General features: G+C 44.9%; 1 long non-coding RNA gene across 1 annotated transcript; it reads right to left on the bottom strand.

The window, feature by feature from the left end:
- Nucleotides 1–632: 632 nt before the first annotated feature.
- LOC307219424 lies at nt 633–20,470 on the bottom strand. The gene is made up of 2 exons (XR_013840405.1): nt 19,810–20,470; nt 633–3,860 (listed from the first exon to the last, which is right to left on the bottom strand). It is a non-coding gene; the product is annotated as an uncharacterized lncRNA (long non-coding RNA).
- Between the last annotated feature and the right edge of the window lie 128 nt (nt 20,471–20,598).

Here is a 20,598-nt window from a genome sequence, read left to right on the forward strand (position 1 = left end):
TGAGCAAACCCAACCAAACATGGGCTAGAGCTCAATTAAAGAATTATTTGGTGGTTTTTTTGTTGCAAACCACCCTGTGAACATCGAATAAAGGGTGGTATATAAATTTAATTAGAATAATAATAATAATAATAATAATAATAATAATAATAATATCCCCACCTTTGGGGCTGGTCAATGGCGTACTGTGATCCACCTTATAAGAAGACAATTTGGACCACTTGATAGCCCTTTGTGAAGAATTTGCACAACTCTTTGCAGACAAAAAAATCACTTGGGTTATTTCTGACTTGGATGCCTTTGTTGATATAGGTCCAGTGAATGTAACTTCATTCCCTGCTTGTTGAGTCACAATGGAAACCTTTCAGCTTGTAGAACCCTAGGATGTAGACAGGATTGGAGAGGTGAGGCCTACATACCATACGTGTTCTTCACTATTGCCTGTCCAAACCATTTTGTAGAATTTATTGACTGGCTTAAAAGTTTTCCAAGCTGTGTTTCAGCATAGCCCTCCCAAGGAACTTCACAATTTTTAAAAATAAAATCACATAAGATCACCTCCCCCTACCACAATAAAATCCAACAATCCTCTGATTAATGGGCAGCTACAGATAAAATTCAAACGACAGCACTCCAACCAAATGTAGATTTATTGAATTTTTTATGAAGCCCTGAAGGTTCTTTCTAGAGCCACTCACACATATTTCCCTGGGAAAGGAAACTGTTACGTGTGGGGCCACCACAGATAAGGCTCTGTGTCTGGTACCCACAAGATTAATAGGCTGTAATAGGCCATGGAACCATTGTGTCCAGTATTCTGAGATTCTAAATATGAGGTTTATTGACGATGTCGGCACAAGATAATGCAAGGTTTGCCACCTTATGATGCAAGCCTGTACTAAAAATAATAGTAATTCCCTTTAAACTCAATAGGGTTAGGTTCCCAGTTAAGTATGTTTACATTACAGTTTATGGCACAATATCATGTAAATTTACTTAGAAATAAGTCGCATTGTATTCAGTTGAACTTACACTAGAAAATACACTTAGGATGGCCAACTTGGTCTAGAAACAAATATGTTTCTGTCTAGTTGAGACTAACACTATCATAATAAATATTACATTTTTATGCACTGCCAGATTAGGATATGTGGATTGTCAGGTTGAGCTATGTGTAATCACTGTTAAATTATGCAAGTGATAGTAGTTACTCCATCACACCCTTCAAAGAATCTCATAGAAGCATTACACTTAGTTGATTGTACAAGGCATCATTGTATAACATTCCTGCAGCATATCCATTTATAACTACAACCACGTAGCTACTTCTTAAGATAATAGAATTATATATAAAAATGTGTGTTAGGATTCTCATGCATAATTGTTTGTTTGTTTTTAAATGCAGCATCAACATACATGGTGTTACAGAATAACATAATCACATCATTTTCCCAAATTCAAATTCTGTCTTCCCTGCTTTGTGGCATCCAGGGTTGTCTTTGTTTGACGTAGTCCCCGAGGAATGTGGATTGGTTAACCTATTTGCCTATTGAACCATTTCTTTGACGACATCATGGAACCTCTGACACAAGCCAGTTTGGCAGCTTGTGCCACTCTCTTACGATCAGGGCTGGGGAATCTGTGACCGTCCAGATGTTGTTGGATTCTATCTCCCATTATCTATTGCCATTGGCCATGCTGCCAATGGGATCAATTTCTGTGTAGGCACAGATTCCCCACTTCTGGTTTATAGAGCTTTAGCTGTTTCATGGCAGGCAGGAAATCCAAAAGGAGCAATGGCTGGTAGTGTTCATAGAGATACGGTAAAGACATGGGAACAGTACAACTCTTCATGCCTTTCTTAAAATTTGGACATAAAGCCAGTTGAAATCAATAGGGCTTGATTCCAAGTCAATAGGTTTAGGATCAAGCCTTTAAAGTGAAACATAACTTTGTTTCTGTTGGGGGAAGATAATAATATATGAGACAGAGCTCAGTCCATAGTAAATCTAATTTGCTTCTTGGTTGCCTTGGTTTTGGAGGTAGGTTGTTGTGCTTTTTTGTTTTGCCCTGGAGTTGCCTCTGTCTCACAGGGTGGCCAGAAGGAAGTATTTACTTTTTCTTGTTTATGTCATATAGTGTTGCTGTTTTTTATATATGTATAAAACTTCCATTCCATAATTGCTTGCTGTGCTGTTGTTCCTTCATGGGTATAATGCAAGTCATGAGACCTGAAATGACTGTATACATACAAAATATGCCCCTTTGGAGAAGCCAAAGAACATAAGAACCATCCCTTCCTTTGGTGGAGTTGTGAATAGGTTTTTCACCTGCTCTCTTAACTCCTCTTCCAGTTATTAAATAACTGGATAGCAGCCACCACATGGATCAGATGGAATTATTATGATTGAAGGCGAAGTGTGTGTGTGTGTGTGTGTGTGTGTGTGTGTGTGTGTGTGTAAAACTAGGCCTTGGCTTCTTTGGCAAAGACTTTAACACAAGTATTAGGGATAAACAGCCCACCCATCTTTGATGGTGGTATCAGGGCAACATAAAATCATAATATTACATTCTACACACAACATCTCAACATCTCCAGGGGAAATTGTAGGGTTGATTTAACCACCCAACCAAAAAAGGAAGAATGGAAGAAATGGGGGGGGGGGAGAGAGAGAGAGAGAGACAAATAACACAGTTCCTTTCAAGACCATGTTCAATAGAAGGTATTTTCTCTTCCACGCAGTCAATAGCGTGGAAACCTGAAATTACAATCACTATTGTTTGTGTTGGGTTAAACTCTGCTGAAATCAAGCTTCATTTATAGAAAGCGAATAAGCAAGTTGCAATTTGCTGAAACTGTGGTGGGAAGAGGGAAGAATTAGATTTCACAAACTTCACACCAAATGAAGTTGGTTCAATACAAGCTGGAGACCACTGATTTGTCAAGTTCCCCCCGGGCCAACTTCTGGTTTTGCTGTTCTTTGCATGCACAAGCTTCCCACCTCCAATCACTAGCATCTCCAGGTAAAGCTGTCCCCTGCCTAAAATCCTAGACAGCTGCTGCCTGTAGAAAACCCTGAGCTAGCGAAGCAATGGTCTGGCACCTTCCTCTATTCCTAGCCAGTGAATTTTAGAGCAGCAGTCGAGGGTGCTGTGGCCATGTGGATGTCTTTGGACTCCAACCTCCATCAGCCCCTGCCAGCCAGGTCAGTGGGCAGGATCCATGGGAGCTGCAGAATTCAACCACATCTGGAGGCCCAGTTTGCAAAGAACCTAAAAAGTCCATCTTTGGATTCTGCGCAAGGAAAAAAAACTTTTTAAAGGAGATCCCAGGGCCTGGCTGCTTTTCTCTTGCCTGCCCCATATCCAGACGCAGGAAAGCCTCACAGTTCCATCCCCCACCAAGAAGCTGAAGATGAGCAGTTTGGGGAAGCAGCGGCGGGGATCGCTTCGAATAGCGGCGCAGCCCAATTCCAAGCGGCTCCGGGAGAGCAGCTGAGCAAGAGTCCTTCCTCCTCGGCCTGATTTTTTTCTGGCTCCGGCTGCAGCCGGAGGGCGGAGGGGGGGGAGCGCAGGGTGTCCTGCGGGAAGAGCCCCGCTGCCATGGAGGTTTTTGTGGGTGTTAGTGAAAAGATACAGGGTACCTCTCACGGCCTTTATCCGGGAGGAGAGATGGAGGCGTTCCAATTCTTTCTTCCCTGGAGGGCTGCCGGGGAGGCGAAGCAGGGAAGGCGGAAGGAAGGATGGATGGACAGCCGGAACCGCACTCGGAGCCCTCTTGTCCAAGCAGGACTAAGCGAAGCGCGCACCAGACTGTGCAGGAGACCCGGCCAGGGCAAACCCCAAGAGATCGGTGAATCCTGTGAGCAGGAGGGGAAAGAGAGGAGGAAGAGAGCGAGAGTTGTTTTTTCCAGAGACCCCAGAGGATCTACTACAACTGACTGGTTCCCCAGCAACACACAGCTCTTTCAAGAGGCTGGTTTTCTGCCGCGTTTCCGAGCGTGCATTATCCTTAAATGTGGAGCTTCGCTTGTAAATCTGTGTGAGTGCGTGATCGTGAGGGAGCAACCACCGTGGAAACCCAAACCCAAGGTTGCAGTCAGCTAAGTGTTGTTCAGAGCAGATCCATTTGACATCAGTGGACAGCATCGCAGTGGCGTAGCGTGGGGGGTGCAGGGGGGGCCAGCCGCACCGGGCGCAACATCTGGGGGTTAGGGTTAGGGGGCGCAAATCCACGGGTTAGGGGGCGCAAATTACTTGCCTTGCCCCGGGTGCTGACAACCCACGCTACGCCACTGCAGCATCGTGCCCATCGATTTCAGTGTGGAACGCCTCTGAGTGGGATTGGAATGGGTTCAACTTTCAAGTTGCCATCCTATGCCTACTTACCTGGGAGCAGGGGCCACTGAGCACTGGGCGGACAACTCTTAGCATCGCCACGCTTTGCACAACCAGAGGAAGAGTTCGGTGTAACAAGGGTGCCTTGCCTGTTGCAATTTTAATACTGGCTGCCCTTGGTTAAAGACATTTCTTCATTTCTAGCCTTGCCTTTTAGGTGTGCTGCACCTTTCATTCTGTAATTGTTTGACTCCCACACGATCCAGATTTAGACTAGAATTCAATATACACGCTTACCTGGCAGGAAATGCCACTGAACTCAATTGGATTTAACAGATTGCGCTGTTCCACTGTAAACTCTTCGGGGCAGCGTTCTTTCTATTCAGTAGCTCATTTCACTTTCGAAAGGACCATGCGCACTGCTAATCTCTCTGGGTGCGCGCAGATATAGACATGGATAGGGCGATACTTTCTGACATTTAAATCCTAGTTCTGGAAGGGACCATTTCCCTCTCCGGCTGCTGTATGAGTCTGTCAGGATGCTTTAGGCATGATATAATTTTAAACGGGGAGGGGGCAGATTGTCTCCACCTCTCTCTTTCCAACTCGGCATGGTGCGGTGCGCACCTTTGCGCAGGGCTCCATCCGGCAGGATGGCAGAAAGAGCGTCTCCCCGTTCCCCTCTGTATAGCCGTCTGCCCCTTGCAAAAGCAAGAATTGAAGACAAAACAGATACGAATCGTTTCCTTCAGTAGAATTAGCTTTGGAGTAAGCAGACGCAGGATCGCACCGCACCAAGGCCTGACAGGAGGCGCTTTTCACTGGCGTGGAAAGGAAGACATGGGGGAAGGGAGGTCTGGCTGGGTTTCTTTTTTCAAAAAGCATATCCTTCTTTATGCTACTATTCAAAGTTTATGCTAGGTTGTTGTTGTTTTTAAGGTGCCTGCAACATTGCCAGTAAGAAGCTGCATCAGGGCCCTTGTTATTTGGATAGTTCTTTCACTGAGCAGGCGTGATGGCAGAATTTAATACACAGGAAAAGGGGGAAGAAAACAGAAAAAATGGGGAGAAAAAGAGAGAGATTAGGCTTTAAGAAAAGACGCGTGCATTATCCCTCCACCCGGTCCGAAAGACCAATCTTAATACTTTGGAGAATTTTCTTTATGTCTGTCTGTCTTTCTACCCCACCCCCCACCCCCCATGCGCGATTACTTGCGAATAAGCCCCACTGAACTCCGTGGAGCTTCTATTTCCTCCTAAACGTGGGTCGTTGGAGCGAGCCGAGCGCCCTGCTGGCTGCTTGGGTGGGAGATGATGAAGTAATTGCTTGGATCGCCCGGTGAGCCAGCACAAAAAAAAAAGGAAAGGAAAGGGAAAAGTGGGAGGGGGAAAAGGAGCCTACAGAAACGCAAACGCTTGTCTAAAGAAAGTGACTTTGCATTTTGAGAAGGCCCCAAAGCGTCATTCACAAGATCCGTGCTCCTTCGCCCCAAGGGGACTGGACCTCCCTCGGTCAGGCCAGCGAAAACCCAAACAAAAACCTGTCCTGTTTATTTATCTGATAAACGGCAGGGAATCGAATTGAAGCCACAGGCAAAATCTGCCTGAGTCCTCTGTTGTGGCCTGGCTAGGGGTCCTGCTTCACGCCCATTCCAGCCCTCACTTTCTCTCTGGCTACCGTTACTTCACAGCTATATGTTTACCTGGAAATTAAACCGATTACTCTTCTCCATCCCGCTCCCTCTGAATAAAATTTTGACGGTCTTCTCTTTACCAACTTCTCTTTCCTCCAGTAAAACAAAATTCAGCAAACTAGCACGCATACTGCATTTCATTATCCAACTTCACTGCAAATAAATACTGGTTACGACACATAATAACATAAGACTGTTAGTATGTCAAAAGGCACATTATACTGATAGGGTAATAAGGCATGCATGCAACAAATCCTTCCACCTTTCTTCTTTTGAAACTGAAAATTAAATAGGAATTTCCCTGTGCACATGTTCCCAAGTAAGACACATCAGTTGTGAAATGTTCTTTTCTGTAGAATGGAACAAGAATTTTGCTTTATGCTTAGGAAATTGGCAGCCATCTTTACTTTGTAAAATGACGCCTCAGGAAGAAGCCAAAGACCCATCTAGTCCAGTGTTCTCCTATCACAGGGGCCAGCCAGATGTCTATGGGAAGCTCACAAGCAGAGCCTGAGGGCAACAGCCCCCTTCCTTCCTGCTGTTTCCAGCAACCAGAATTCATAAGCATACTGCCTCCAACAATGGAGATAAAACATAGCCATCAGGGATAGAATCTGCCAAGAACTATATCCTCCATGAATCTGTCTATAACAGGGTTTCCCAAACTTAGGTCTCCAGCTCCCATCATTCCTGACCACTGGTCCTGATAGCTAGGGATGATGGGATTTGTAGTCCAAAAGCAGCTGAAGACCCAAGTTTGGGAAACCCTGGTCTATAAGAACATATGAACAAGGTTGACCCTATGGAGCTGTCATCCATATACCCTATCCCACACATAGGAGAATAGAGAGTGTTCTGATTACAGTGGTACCTCAGGTTACATATGCTTCAGGTTACAGACTCTGCTAACCCAGAAATAGTACCTCGGGTTAAGAACTTTGCTTCAGGATGAGAACAGAATTCATGCTCCGGTGGCGCGGCGACAGCGGGAGGCCCCATTAGCTAGAGTGGTGCTTCAGGTTAAGAACAGTTTCAGGTTAAGAACGGACCTCCGGAATGAATTAAGTTCTTAACCCGAGGTACCATTGTACTTGAATATTTTTTGGGAGGAAGGCTCACTCTGCATGCTTAGATGCTTTTTAGTTCTTGCTAAATTTAATATTGAACATCCTCTAATAAGTGTGTTTAGAACTGGAGCCATAAAAGAGCAAGTAGTATTAAAAATGCTGAAAGCAAGCTTAAAAAGAGAAAGTGGAGTGGAGGCCCTAAGATGATTAGATGGTACTAGTATGCCTCCAACTCTGGCAACCAAGCTTGTGCCAAATGTATTGCTCTGCTTTCCTTTGGACCACATCAGTGAGGCTGAGAGGGGAGTCTTGTTGTCTGGGCAGCCCAAGGCCTTCATGCACAATGCCCAGGCTTGTGCCTTGGGGACGTCACTGTGGTGCTGCTAACACAGTGGTTTGACTTCACTCTGCCCCCCCCCCCCGAGGCACACTCCATTGTGTCTTGAGACACAGACGAATGCCAACATACAACATACATCTTAACACACTTCCTGATTAGGAAATCCTACTGAAGACAGCAAGGCTTGCTTCTGAGTAATTGTGCCCAGACTTGTGCTGTTAGTCTCTTCATCAGAATCTAGCATAACCAAGACATGGAACCAATTTAGAAAGCTGTTAACTGTCCAGACTAATGTGAACTTGAGAAAGCGGTACTGACTGTTATTTCAAACAAATGAGCAGGATGTTTTAAAGAGAAACTAACTAGCATTGTTGGAAATCAGTGGCGTAGCGTGGGTTATCAGCACCCGGGGCAAGGCAAGTAATTTGCGCCCCCTAACCCATGGATTTGCGCCCCCTAACCCGTGGATTTGCGCCCCCTAACCCGTGGATTTGCGCCCCCTAACCCGTGGATTTCCCTAACCCCCAGATGTTGCGCCCGGTGCGGCCGGCCCCCCCTGCACCCCCCACGCTACGCCACTGTTGGAAATATCAGATCATGCAATTTGATGTGAGCTAATGAACATTTTAACAAGATGGTGGAACAAAGTTCCAAAAGGAAGTAAACAAACAATATCAGTATTATCTAGGCCTGGGAAGGCAAGTTGCAAAATGAAAGAGCCCAAAATGCACACAGATGCACAAAATTTCCCAACCTTTGAAATTATTCAGCTTCCCATGTATGGTGAAGAGGGGTGTGTGGAAGTATCCCTGCACAGCTTTGCAGTGTTGGGGGAATCCCGGCTCTCCATTGCATTTCATACAGTAGAGTTTACTTCCTCTGCGTAAGTCAATATGAATCCTTTCTGTAGCAGCCATTGTCTTCCTTTCAGCTGGGTGGCAAATAGGTGATGAAAGGGGAGGAATGAAATATCCACTGGGAGATTCCATTTTCCTTTTTTCTTCTTTGAGATGTGGCAGACATTAGAAAGTGCACAGAGGGACAACATACTGACATCCCAACTTGATAAACTTTTCCTGTGTCTCAAATCCTCTTATTCACTTTACCTGATTGTGGCTCAGTTGCTCACACAGCCTGATGTAGGCATGGATAGTGGCTCCCATCAATGAAGTTCAGCATGGATATTTGAAACCTGTCCTCTGAGAATAGTTCCCTCCCCCAGTGAGGACAGAACAACAGCAACATTTTGTATGCTATATTTTGTATGCTACATTTTGTATGCAACACTTTGTTGCATTTTTGTACTTTTTAGTAGTTAGTACTGATTAATTTATTGTACATTTTTGTCATATTAGTGCTATTTTAGTTTTGTTGTGTGCTGCTTAGCTATGTTTTTAATATATTAAGGGTATAGAAATTGTCTTAACTAATTAAATAAATGATTTCATGGAGGGGGAAATCATTACACAGGCCACATGGAACTCTGTAGCCATACCAGTGATGCCATGGTTATTGGGTTAGGCAACAAACGCTGTTCAAATTTTAAGTACCATTAGTGGCATAACTTCAGTGGTCAAGAAACTCCAAACTACTCTCTTCCTTTGCTGCTGCTGGGGCTATTGAGTTACCCACTGTCAAGTGCGGCTGGATCTGTCAGCATGGTGAATCACTGAGCTGCAGGTGGCAGCTTGTCAGTGACATACGTATCTTCAGGACTGAACTGACTCTGCCAACCCATGGGAGAGGAATAATTGGTGCTGCTCTGTGCTGGAATACAGGGTTCTGTTCCAGCTGTACTTTGCATGAAAATATGGACTACCTGATCTCATGCATGGTATTTGCTGTCTTTGCTGTATTATTATTTTGTAGAAAGACAGGATAAAAATTATTCACACTGTGGCACAATGTGCAACATCACCTCTCTCATATGCAAGTATCCTTTGACCATGCTGTGTCCCTAGCCTCAATACTCTACACCAGCACAAGCAAACTTCCAAATTCCCATTCCTGATTATTAGCAGGGCCATCCACATCATTAGGTGGGGTGAGGATACTGGGGGGTGGGGAACTGCCAACAAAACCTTGGAGGGCATAAGTGCATTGTCGAACATTCTGCCCTACACCCCCTAAGCTTGCCTGCTGCCTCAAATGCAATGGAATTCAAATTCAATTCAAATGCAATTCAGTGCTGAAGTAAGATTCAACTGCCAGTTGCTTCTATATGTGGAATTTTGGAAAGTGGTGCCACCTTGGTTTTAGGCACCAAAACATATTGGACTGGTCCTGAGTGTCAGGCCTCTGTGGCTGAAGCAGCTTCAAGATTTGGTGTAGCTGTAATAGGCCTCAGCCAGTCTGGATTTTACTACATTTTACTACACTGGTTGCTGCAAGACAGAGTGTACATCTCAAACTCAGAGTGCATGACAATGGTTAGAATAGGAACACCACCTCTGTGAAGTATAGGGCAGTCCAAAGTTAACCAACTCACTTCAGTTCCCCATCCACATTAACTATATTGATAGCAGAAGCAGCAGCAGCAATATTCTCATTCTGCATTTCTTCCAAGGATCTTAAGGTGGTGTACATTGTTCTCCTCTCCTGCATTTTACCCTCACAACAACCCTATAAGGTAAATTGGACTGAGAGACAGTGAATGGCCCAAGATCACCCAGTCAAGTTTATGACTGAGTGGGAATTTGACCCCTAGTTTCCCAGGCCCCAGGCCAGCATTCTAACCCTGGAATAGGCCCTCCAGATGTTTTAGACTACAACTCCCATCAGCACCAGCAAGCACAACCAAACAGTTAGGGACAATTTCCGTCACACCACATTTCTTACCTGAGCCAACCACTACATCACAGTGACTTTCTAACTACACAATGCTTCGAGCCAATTTGTAATGAATCAAAATAGTCTGAGATTATTAGTGTGGTGGCAGGGAAATAATACACACCTAGACTACTGCTAGTAAGACTCTGGTTGTGTACCATACATTTAAAGCACATTTAAGTTCCTGGGAACTGTAGTTTACAGAGCAACAATTCCCAGCATCCTTAACAAATGACATTTGCTGCCTCACAGGTAGCTGGTTTTTTGTCCGTTCTTAATGCCTGTCCATTATTACAACTCTTGCTTCCCAAGACTCATTTTATCCAACTCCAGTAGAGTGGCCACGTTAAAAATAATTTAAATAAAGATGACAGGAATCTTCCGCTTGAATAGTTGTCCAGAAGAAGGAATTATTTCAAGAGACTCAACTCCCCACTACTACTAAAGATGCAAGAGACCTCTTTTCCTTTTCATCTATCCTAAATTGCAGGTTCAGGGCTGTATCCATCCCTCAATTGGCTAAAGCCCCAGAGGTCTCTTCATTCTCTGGTGTGGTGTTTTTCCACTGCCTGCTTCACTGAATCATTGTAAGCTAATCCCCACCCCACACATAGACATATACCTTTGCCAGGAGAAGTATCATTTGGACCCATCCATCAAATATGGTTTAGTTTAGACAATGGCTACATTCCTGTCTTTTCATATGTTAACTTATTACACAACTTGGTTGGCGGGAGAAATTTATCTGGCATAGGGATGACAAATTTAATCTGCCCTGAAGAACTGGGGGTGAGTTCCTGGCATATTTGGGTTGAAGGAAATGGGATATCTAGACACCCCATAGCGTACTCACAAAAGGGGGCCAAACAAGTTGTCATTGCCATTATGCATACACACACAAACACACACACAGCAAACACATCTTCATCACTCACCACCCCCGCCCCCCATACCACTGATTAACAAATATTTTTATATAAGCAATATGCCTTTCATGTTGTTAACATTTTGCTTTTTATACAATTATTGTTGCTGGTGAAAAATAACTTTAAAAAGTTGTGACGTACTGTGAAAACTTTGAAAGTCACTCTACAATTTGGGAAGAATAAACACGGTTGCCCCAGTAAACAATCTGGTGAAAGTTCATCAGCTGCAATTCTATTAACTCAATGGGATATACGATGGAGCCTTATGTACATGTACCTACCAGCTGAAATGAGTAGGACCGATTCTGAGTAAATACACGTAGGGCTGTGATTTAAGCACACTAATTTAATCTGGATTGGGTGCTTTATGCAGATATACTTCTCTCCTTCACCTGTTTACTTTCCATCATTTTTCTTGAGCTTGCAATTACACCAATTAGTACCAATTAGAAGGGTGGCTTGACTCTGTAAGGCAGGGAGGCTGTGGTTGCTCAGTGGTAAGTGAAAAGTTGCCTGCGTATCCTTAAAGAATCTATCTTATTATTTTATCTATTATGGGATAAAACCTATGACACTACAGACTGGTTTCAAATCTGAGCACCACCTGCTCCCTCCAGCAAATCTAGACTCAGGGCACTTCCACACAGCAGTTTATTATGGACTCTGTAGTTAAACCACAGAGCCTAGGACTTGCCGATCAGAAGGTTGGCAGTTTGAATCCCCGCAATGGGGTGAGCTCCCATTCCTCGGTCCCTGCTCCTGCCAACCTAGCAGTTTGAAAGCACATCAAAGTGCAAGTAGATAAATAGGTACAGCTCTGGCAGGAAGGTAAACGGCATTTCCGTGCGCTGCTCTGGTTCACCAGAAGTGGCTTAGTCATGCTGGCCACATGACCCAGAAGCTGTACGCCGGCTCCCTCAGCCAATAAAGCAAGATGAGCGTCGCAACCCCAGAGTCGGTCACGACTGGACCTGGTCAGGGGTCCCTTTACCTTTACTTAGTGCTCGTGCATGCAAGCATTTCCACCGCCACCACCCCAGAATCCACATGAAGTCATCCTCATCCAACTGCCACTCCATATTTTCTTCCCCGCTACACATTGCCACTACCCTTTCATCCAAAATTTCTGTTAGAGGGGTGGGTAGTTAACCTTATCAGTCCCCACCCCCACCCCCAGAAAAGGTAAATCTAGAATAAATGGGGAGGAATATATAAGGTGGTATTTTAATGAGGGCAGCATCATGTGGCTTCTGCACAAAACCTGCATGCATGATCAGCCCTGAGTCCTCAATAAACTGCCATGTGGAAGAATAATCCTGGTTTGCCACAAGTTCAGCTAAATGGCAATGCATGTTTATTTGTTGTTTAGTCGTTTAGTCGTGTCTGACTCTTCGTGACCCCATGGACCAGAGAACGCCAGGCACCTCTGTCCTCCACTGCCTCCCGCAGTTTAGTCAAACTCATGCTGGTAGCTTCGAGAACACTGTCCAACCATCTCGTCCTCTGTCGTCCCCTTCTCCTTGTGCCCTCCATCTTTCCCAACATCAGGGTCTTTTCCAGGCAGTCTTCTCTTCTCATGAGGTGGCCAAAGTACTGGAGCCTCAGCTTCACAATCTGTCCTTCCAGTGAGCACTCAGGGCTGATTTCCTTAAGAATGGAGAGGTTTGATCTTCTTGCAGTCCATGGGACTCTCAAGAGTCTCCTCCAGCACCATAATTCAAAAGCATCAATTCTTCGGCAATCAGCCTTCTATGCATGTTTATACCTTGCTCTAAATCTAGGCCCCAATCCTACCTGTCATTTGCTTTTACGTGACATTTATACGACATTACTTTTATAAGACTCTTGTGCACCTCTCAGTACCAACACAGCATCATTTGCACACAATTTGTTCTCCTAGCAGAGATTATTATGATGCTCCAGCAAAGAGAAAGTGGTACCAGCAACTAAGATGGGAGAATCCCACATCTTTTGCTTTCATCCTATGGTACAGATTTGAGGACATTCACAGTTGCAATCGTATGTATGTTTACTTAGTCCTAAGCTACAATCATAAACACATTTAATAGGGAGTAAATTCTACTTCAGAATAAATATGCATTGCTTTGCACGGTTACTACTTTTGCAACAGAATTGTGGGTTTCATGTTGAACACAACAGGGAAATACTGCAGTCTAATTACACAGGAATGGGGTTTAGGGAGTTTATTTCAGAAATCCCTAATTTGTTCAGTTAGGCATTTTGAAAGAGACCGTTTTATTTTGTCTTTGTTATCACTTATTTGCATCACAGGCAGCCCAATTGTCTGCACGTAACAGCTAAGCTGCAACCTTATACACAATTACCTGGGAGTAAGTTTCTTCTCTGAATTGACTTTTGAGTTGATGCATACAGGATTGTGCCATTAGTATGTATAGATTGGAATTCAGTGGAAATCCGAATGAATTCAGTGGAATTCCCTGCTGAATATAAACTTGCAAATGATGGGATTGTATATTTTACATTGGGCTATAAGACAGAAGTGAATTCCATTGCAATTAATGGAGTGCCAAACAAAGCTTATATTTAGGAAAGGAGTGGTTTTTATTGATCAGTAAAGTGGTCATGCTGAGTTAAGCACTACTCTATTATAGTGCAAATGTTGTGAACCAATCTTCCTAGAAACTAATCTGAATAAAGGTAAAACAAAAACCTATCCTTTGCTTCAGTCTCTGGAGACTTTCCTTCAGCCTCTAGAGAAGCACAAAGAGAGAATATAAACAAATATTTTAAAACCTCCAAACACTGGATATTGCACGAGGATCCGGTGGAAAGCGAAAGTACTGTTACTTTCTGCCTATCAATATCCAACCCATCATTTGACTATTTAGAATAAAGTCCCCAATTAAACGACTCCTGCACACGATTCGAAGGAATACCATTAGCTCCTGCTCATTTTAATGCCAGATTTTTCATTGGGGGGGGGGGGGACCAATTCCATGGAATGGTACTTCTGAAAAGACATGCACTACTACTACAGTCCTATGTAATCCGCCTCCAAAGCACGCCCCGCTGGACTCAGGAGGCCTTTCCTCTCAAACCAACAACAAATATCCAAGTGCAAGATTCACTGAGGCACGAAGTTTCACCGACTAAGAAAATTTACGCCTGTAGGTAACGGGATGCAGAGAACGCAGTCTATGGAGCTGGGCTAGGAAACACACAACGAAAAGCCCAACCTGCGTTTACAAGAGCTTCAAAAGACGAACATTAGTAGCAGTTGCCGCGCTGTGATTTCAGTGGCACCTCTAACGCTGCTTAGGATCGGGCTGCGCAGGGCAGCTAAAGACTTGGTTCTTAGTCCTTAGTTAAACGATGTTAGGGAGTCGTATTGGTTGACAATTTCAGCGGTGTTTGCAACTGACTCGACCGAAGACGTTATACACAAAAAAGGTATATTTTCGGCCTTTATTGTAAAAGGGAGAGAAAAGCTGCAGTCAGACCTAAATATAATGGGGTGGAATATTGCATCCCGCCCCAACACCCGTTCCGTAAAGTATTGTCTGCTGCATTTTGGAAGATTTGAGCTAGCCACCAAAACAACATGCAAAAATATTCCACCCAAATTATTCAGTATTCTTTCCTCTTTCTTCAGCATTCAGAATTATTGCTGAAAGCCATTAGAAAGACCCACGTTATATGAAAATGCGCGCAAAACCCACGCACTTTCGCACTTCCCAACAATAGGGAAATTCTCCTTTCCCCCCCTTCCTTTATCTTCTTCCCTCGTCTTTTGTTGTTATTGTTGTTGTTGTTTACATTTGATATAGAATTTCAAAAATGGTGGCGGGAGGTATAAAAAGATGGCATCTTAAATTGTCCAATTCAGAATTAGGACAACGGAAATGTATTTCAGTCGACTTTCAAAATAAACTAATCCCAACTCAAAAGCACAAACCATAAGAGTCTTCAAGTTCCCTACATAATTTCTTAGGACTATCAACAATGTGTTCGCACGCGCGCACAGCAACAATGTGCAGTTAGCATTCCTCGAGTGAGCAGCGTTTTCCTTGTCAACCAACTGTAACTGATAAGCTTTCATCAGATTTCTCTCTCCCACTCCAGTTTTTACAGCATCTGTGACTGGGGACAGCGGCAAACGCCTGGAATTGAGCTACGGTTTGAAGCTCGCTCGCTCGGGCGTACAATTGCTCTGAATTATTTTTATTTTCAAGTAAATGTTTACCAGTGGCCATCAGATTCACTATTAGCCACATGATTTCTAGATGCATTGGGTTCTGAATATCGCTTTGGGGAGAAAGCAGAAGATTTCGCTACATTTTGGCATTATTTTCCCTTCCTCGAAATGTATTTAACAAAAGTATGGAATAATTTTGGGCACTAGCCAGTTGTAAAGACCACGCTCCATCTCTCCTTTGGACTTGATATACTTTGACCACTGTAATCGGAATCTATTTCCGCAAGCTTATTTTTATTTATTTTTATTGTTTATTATTAACGAATAAGTTCAAGACTTTTTGTGTGTTTGTTTTAATGTTGGTTTTATTTCTGTAGGGAATGGTACGCCCTGGTACGCCATTGCTTTTCAAAATTCTCCCCACGTTGCCGAATGATTTTAGGAGCGCGTTGGGGAATAAGAAATACCCACAGGAATACATCTTGCGCCATGTGAAAAACGAAGCACAGTGAAAAGAAGAAGAAAACAAAACTTTTGTTTGGAAATCTCGGGGCAGGCTTTCCAACGCCGCTTTCCAGATCCCATCGGGTTTTCAACACGTTCGGCAATGTGGTTTTCGACCTTAGAAGGTCGTCCTGTCATCTTCCTGCAGGCTTTCCCTCCGCATTTAGGTAGGAACCAGGATAGAAATGCACTTTAAAGCCCTCCATCTTTTTTTCTTTCTTGCCTTACCACTTCTTTGGGAACAAACTCCACTGCACATAATGAGATCTACATCAGAGTAAACTGGTAAAGGATGAGAAGGCAAAAGGACACAGCAGCAATGCCATGCGGGCATGCTTTAAGTGTTCTAGGTTGTTGCTTTGAACGCTGTTTTCCAAATTCTTGCACAAAATCCACAGCAATCACCCTAATGAATGGGAAGAATTCAGGAAAGGTTTGCCGCAGTCAGAAATGTCTTGCAGATTCCAATATCTTCTCACACTACTTGAATCTTGTCACTGATTTCCCTAGGACTTAAGGTTGCAACTTTTGGCTGAAAGATCTTCCGCTGATTTTAGATTGTGCAACTTTCCCCACAATCCTGCTGGGACACACCCCCCCCTTGTAACCAGATTTTGTCGTTGTGGTGTTGTATAAATCGTGGACTGATCGGATGCTAAAAGCAGGTTTCGCAACCTTCTGCAGACGTTCCTTATCATTTGCAGATAAGAAAGGGCAATCCGAGGACAGAGAGGAAGAGAAACTCCGAGGAAGAAATGAACCGAGTTGTTTTAACCTCTCTCGGCAGCACCCCTCAAAATCTCCTTAAACCTTTACTGCTTGCTAATATGTCTTCAACGACTCAAGAAATTAAGGAGATCTTGTTGGGAATGGTTGGCCGTCTCTGAAATGATTGAAGTAAGTCTTGGGGAGAGTCAGATAAAGCAGAATTGTTTGCAGTGACGTTCCACGGACGGACTTACGTCCACGTACTGTAGGTGTTTTGGGGATCGATGCTTTGCATATATACTTACAAGCAATCACCACAGAATCGGAGTCAGTGGGCAGAGCGAACTGCAGGGTAGTCATAGCAGGTGGCGAGCATAAGGATTGCTACAGATAAAAGACACACATTTCTGTATCTGGTGGCAGCACCAAAGCTCTTCCCAACACAATGAAACCAGACGACAACTCTAGGCACCTACAGGGTTAACGGTGCCCCCAGAAATGCCCGCGGTGGGTGGGAGGGGAGAGAAAGCAGCCCAAAGCAGAGTCCTAAAATTAAAGCACGATTCTTCTCTAAGCAGCTTAAATGCAGGCTTCCTGGTGTCCAAATTATTTTCCCTTGATTCTATCTCATTTCCGATCTCGCTGTCCCGCACCAGTCATTAGTCCTTTCTCGACAGATTAAAGAAGTAAGAGACCTCCCAGGGAAACGGGGAGGCTCCTGCCCGGGCTGTAATTGCTTGCACCTTTCAGGTGAAGGCCCCAAACACGTGTTTCTACTCTGCTGGGCGATGGGCAAAAGAAGATCCAGGCGATAGAATCGTAGAGTTGGAAGGTAACCCGAGGATCATCTAATCCAACCCCGTGAGTGAGTTAGTTAAAGTGCCTTAACAAACAAACAAACAAACAAATCAATCCCCATTCTTTTGCTGGGTTTCAAGGCCAATGTTTTGGCAATACACTGCGAGTATGGTACACTAGGATGCCAAAGTAACAGGAAGGTTATTGGGTTATTGAAAATCAGCCTCCAAAACAAGTATGGAGTTATCTCAATCCGATCCCAAGACACACTCAAAAAGTTTGTGGCTTACAGTGGAGGAGGGCAACGGCAACATCACCAACATTGCTCAGTTGTGTGTGTGTGAGGATTTTGCATCCCCTTGTTTAAGGGTAACCGTCTCATATAGACACATTTCTCATTCAGACACAAAGGAGAAGACCTATTAGCCTGCTTTTCGTGGTGTTAAATGCCACCCCCCCAGCCCTCCTCCGGAAGTGCCGATACGACTTCCGCGATGGGTGGAGAGGGCGGCATGGCCAATACTGCTGGGAAGGAGCCATGGAGCGGGTGAATCAGAGCTTTGGCGGTCCTCCCATTGCTTCGCGTTCGAGCCATGGCAGGAGGCTAATAATAGCCTCAAAAACAAGAGCAGACCCACAAAGAGGGTGATTTAATGGAAGAAATATGGAAACGATGGAAGATGATGAACCGGCAGCGAGTCTTGGGAGTGAAAAGTGATACAGCAGATAAATAAAAGTCCGACTGAATGCAAACTGCGCATTTTGTAATAAAGAGCAAGCTATCTTCCAGCATATTTTCTTTCATTTTCCTAAATGGAAAGCAAGGACGTCGCATAAAAGATGGTGATGATCCACTGAGACACTGAATCACCTGCAATAACCTCTTCCCTGTCCAGGTTACTGGGGCATTTTTAACTTCCCCACCCTTGTCCTGCAATATGTTGGGAAAGATCGTGGAATCTGGGTTTTGGGGGGCTTGACCAAGCGAGGCTGGCAAATGACAGCCCACATTTGGGGCAGATGTTTTCTATAGGATGCCGAGCTGATTACAACAGCAAGCTGAGCCATTTTTAAATTTTGAATGAAGATTCTGTTTCTCAAACCTGATTGAAGGTGAACGTGGCCGGGTGGGGGCTATATATATATATGATGGAAAGAAACCCTGGGGAAAGGGAGGTGAGAGGAGGGGGTAGCTAGTTTGGCCAGCAGCCCTGGAAACTTAACTTCGATCCGGAGCCCACGTCTGCTTCTCTCTTCCCGCAGCAGGCTCAATCAGTTGCGCGTAGGCCAGCGCGCCGGTTTGCCCCGTCCGGAGATCATCCCTCCAAAAGCGTCTAGGCTACTGCCGCCTGGAATGTTGAGAGCCACGGTTCGCTGCGCTCCGCGGATTTTCCCGCCGGCGCGCGACTTGCTCGGATCAGCCGCTCTAGCTAGCGCCAGTGGCTGTAGCCTCGGGATTCCAGAAAAGCACGCTCACCTTCCTGGGGAGACCAAATTTAACGTCTCATTAACTTCTGAGAGGCATCCAAGCCCGGGGGAAGAGGGGTGGTCCTCGTCCAAAGTTGGGTCTCTCTGCATTTGCTCTCTATTTCGCGGCTATGGGGTTGCGATCCTAGGCACGCTTGCTGTGGAATAAAAGCTCCAATGGACTCCGTGGCAGTAAACTCGCGAGCAGCACTGTCTGCACCTATGCGGCCTTCCCGGGTATCTATTTTATGAGCCGGGTTAGAAGAAAGACACGCGGCACGCGGCAAAAAGAGAAGAAAATAAATCTACAAACAACCACCAGCTCCATCCATGAGGTCATAGCGAGGAGAGATTTACAGAAGGGGAAGAGGAGGAGAGAGGCGATTTAGGATTGCACAGAATCTGCGGTTGTTTGTGGTCTGGAAAGGAATGATGCTCTAGCTAAAGTTGCGGCCACGAGAGGGAGGGAGCCCTTCTAGACTTGACTGGTGAACAAACGTGCACAGGATCAAGGTGTAGCTCGCCGATCCTACAAAAGCGTTTGCTTGGGACAAGCAGCCCAACCTGCTGTCAAGTTAAGATGTTCAGGATCTAAACCAGAGGCTGTAACTACAGAATCGGCCCCACTGTATCCGCTGAGACTTACTTTTGAAATAAGGATGAGATGTGATAGAATTCTCTGCACGCGTAACTAGAAGTAAATTTGACTAAAAGCTATAAGGACTTCTCCCTACTCAAGATGAAGCTCGTAAAGACCTGTCATATTTATTATGCTCTCCAAGCCTTTGTGGACTTAAATCCACTTTATCAGATCATGCATGTTTGGGTGCTCATTTAATTTCCCTCTGACCTCTCGAATAGGAGTGGCTAATCTGAAGTAAAACTTGCTGAAAGAATACCCAGACGTTCAGACACTACGCTGGAAAAATCAGAATCCCGGAATATAAACGTGGTAACTCACCTCAGCGACGGAGAAATCTGGTTTTAGCTTTCGATCCCCATATCGCTGGCCGTTCCCCTTGCGGCTAGGGAGAAAAGAGAAGAGAGGTGTTGTTGTTGTTTTTAAAAAAGATGAATGACACATGGGGGGGGACTTGCCTTCGACGCTTTCCGAGAAACAGCCAACGCGAAGCCATCGGATTGTCGCCCCCTGCTTTGACAGAAACGGGCTCGCGTGGCGTAAGGTGCAGCCCTTGTTGGGATCTGCTTCGCCCTGTCAAGAAAACGTCGCGCCTCTAGCTAAGAGAGATAAACCGAATTTAGCAAGCAGGGAGTGTCCGGGGCAGTCTCCCACTCCACGACCACCCACCCCGCCAGCGCAAGACTTTATAAGTTAGTTAGCTTTCCCCGCGATCTGATTCTTTTCTCTCTTCCCCAATCGGAGTTTGGGGTTCCTCAGATGTTCTACCGCTTTCCCTTAAAGGCAGAAACGGTACTAAAGAACCGTCTGAGGCCAACGCAGTTCCTCTCTCTCTACTCCAGGTTTATGCAATCTCTGCTGCTGCGATTAAGGATGGTGAAAGCCACGCGATTGCCTGTTGCGCCCTCCACCTTGGCTTGGGTTCCCCGGACATAGAAAGCGCAAGGTTTGGCAAGGAGGAGGGGAGAAAGCGGGGTGGGTAGGTAGGTGGGTGGGTGGGTGGGTGGGGGGGAGAGAGAGAGGTGAAGTGACTAATTCAAAGTTAGCATACTCCTGTGCTTCTCTCCCCCACCCGACACACACACACTTCTCCTTTTATATATATATATT

The sequence above is a fragment of the Podarcis cretensis genome (genome assembly GCF_951804945.1).
Source record: "Podarcis cretensis genome assembly, chromosome: 6".
Taxonomy (NCBI): domain Eukaryota; kingdom Metazoa; phylum Chordata; class Lepidosauria; order Squamata; family Lacertidae; genus Podarcis; species Podarcis cretensis.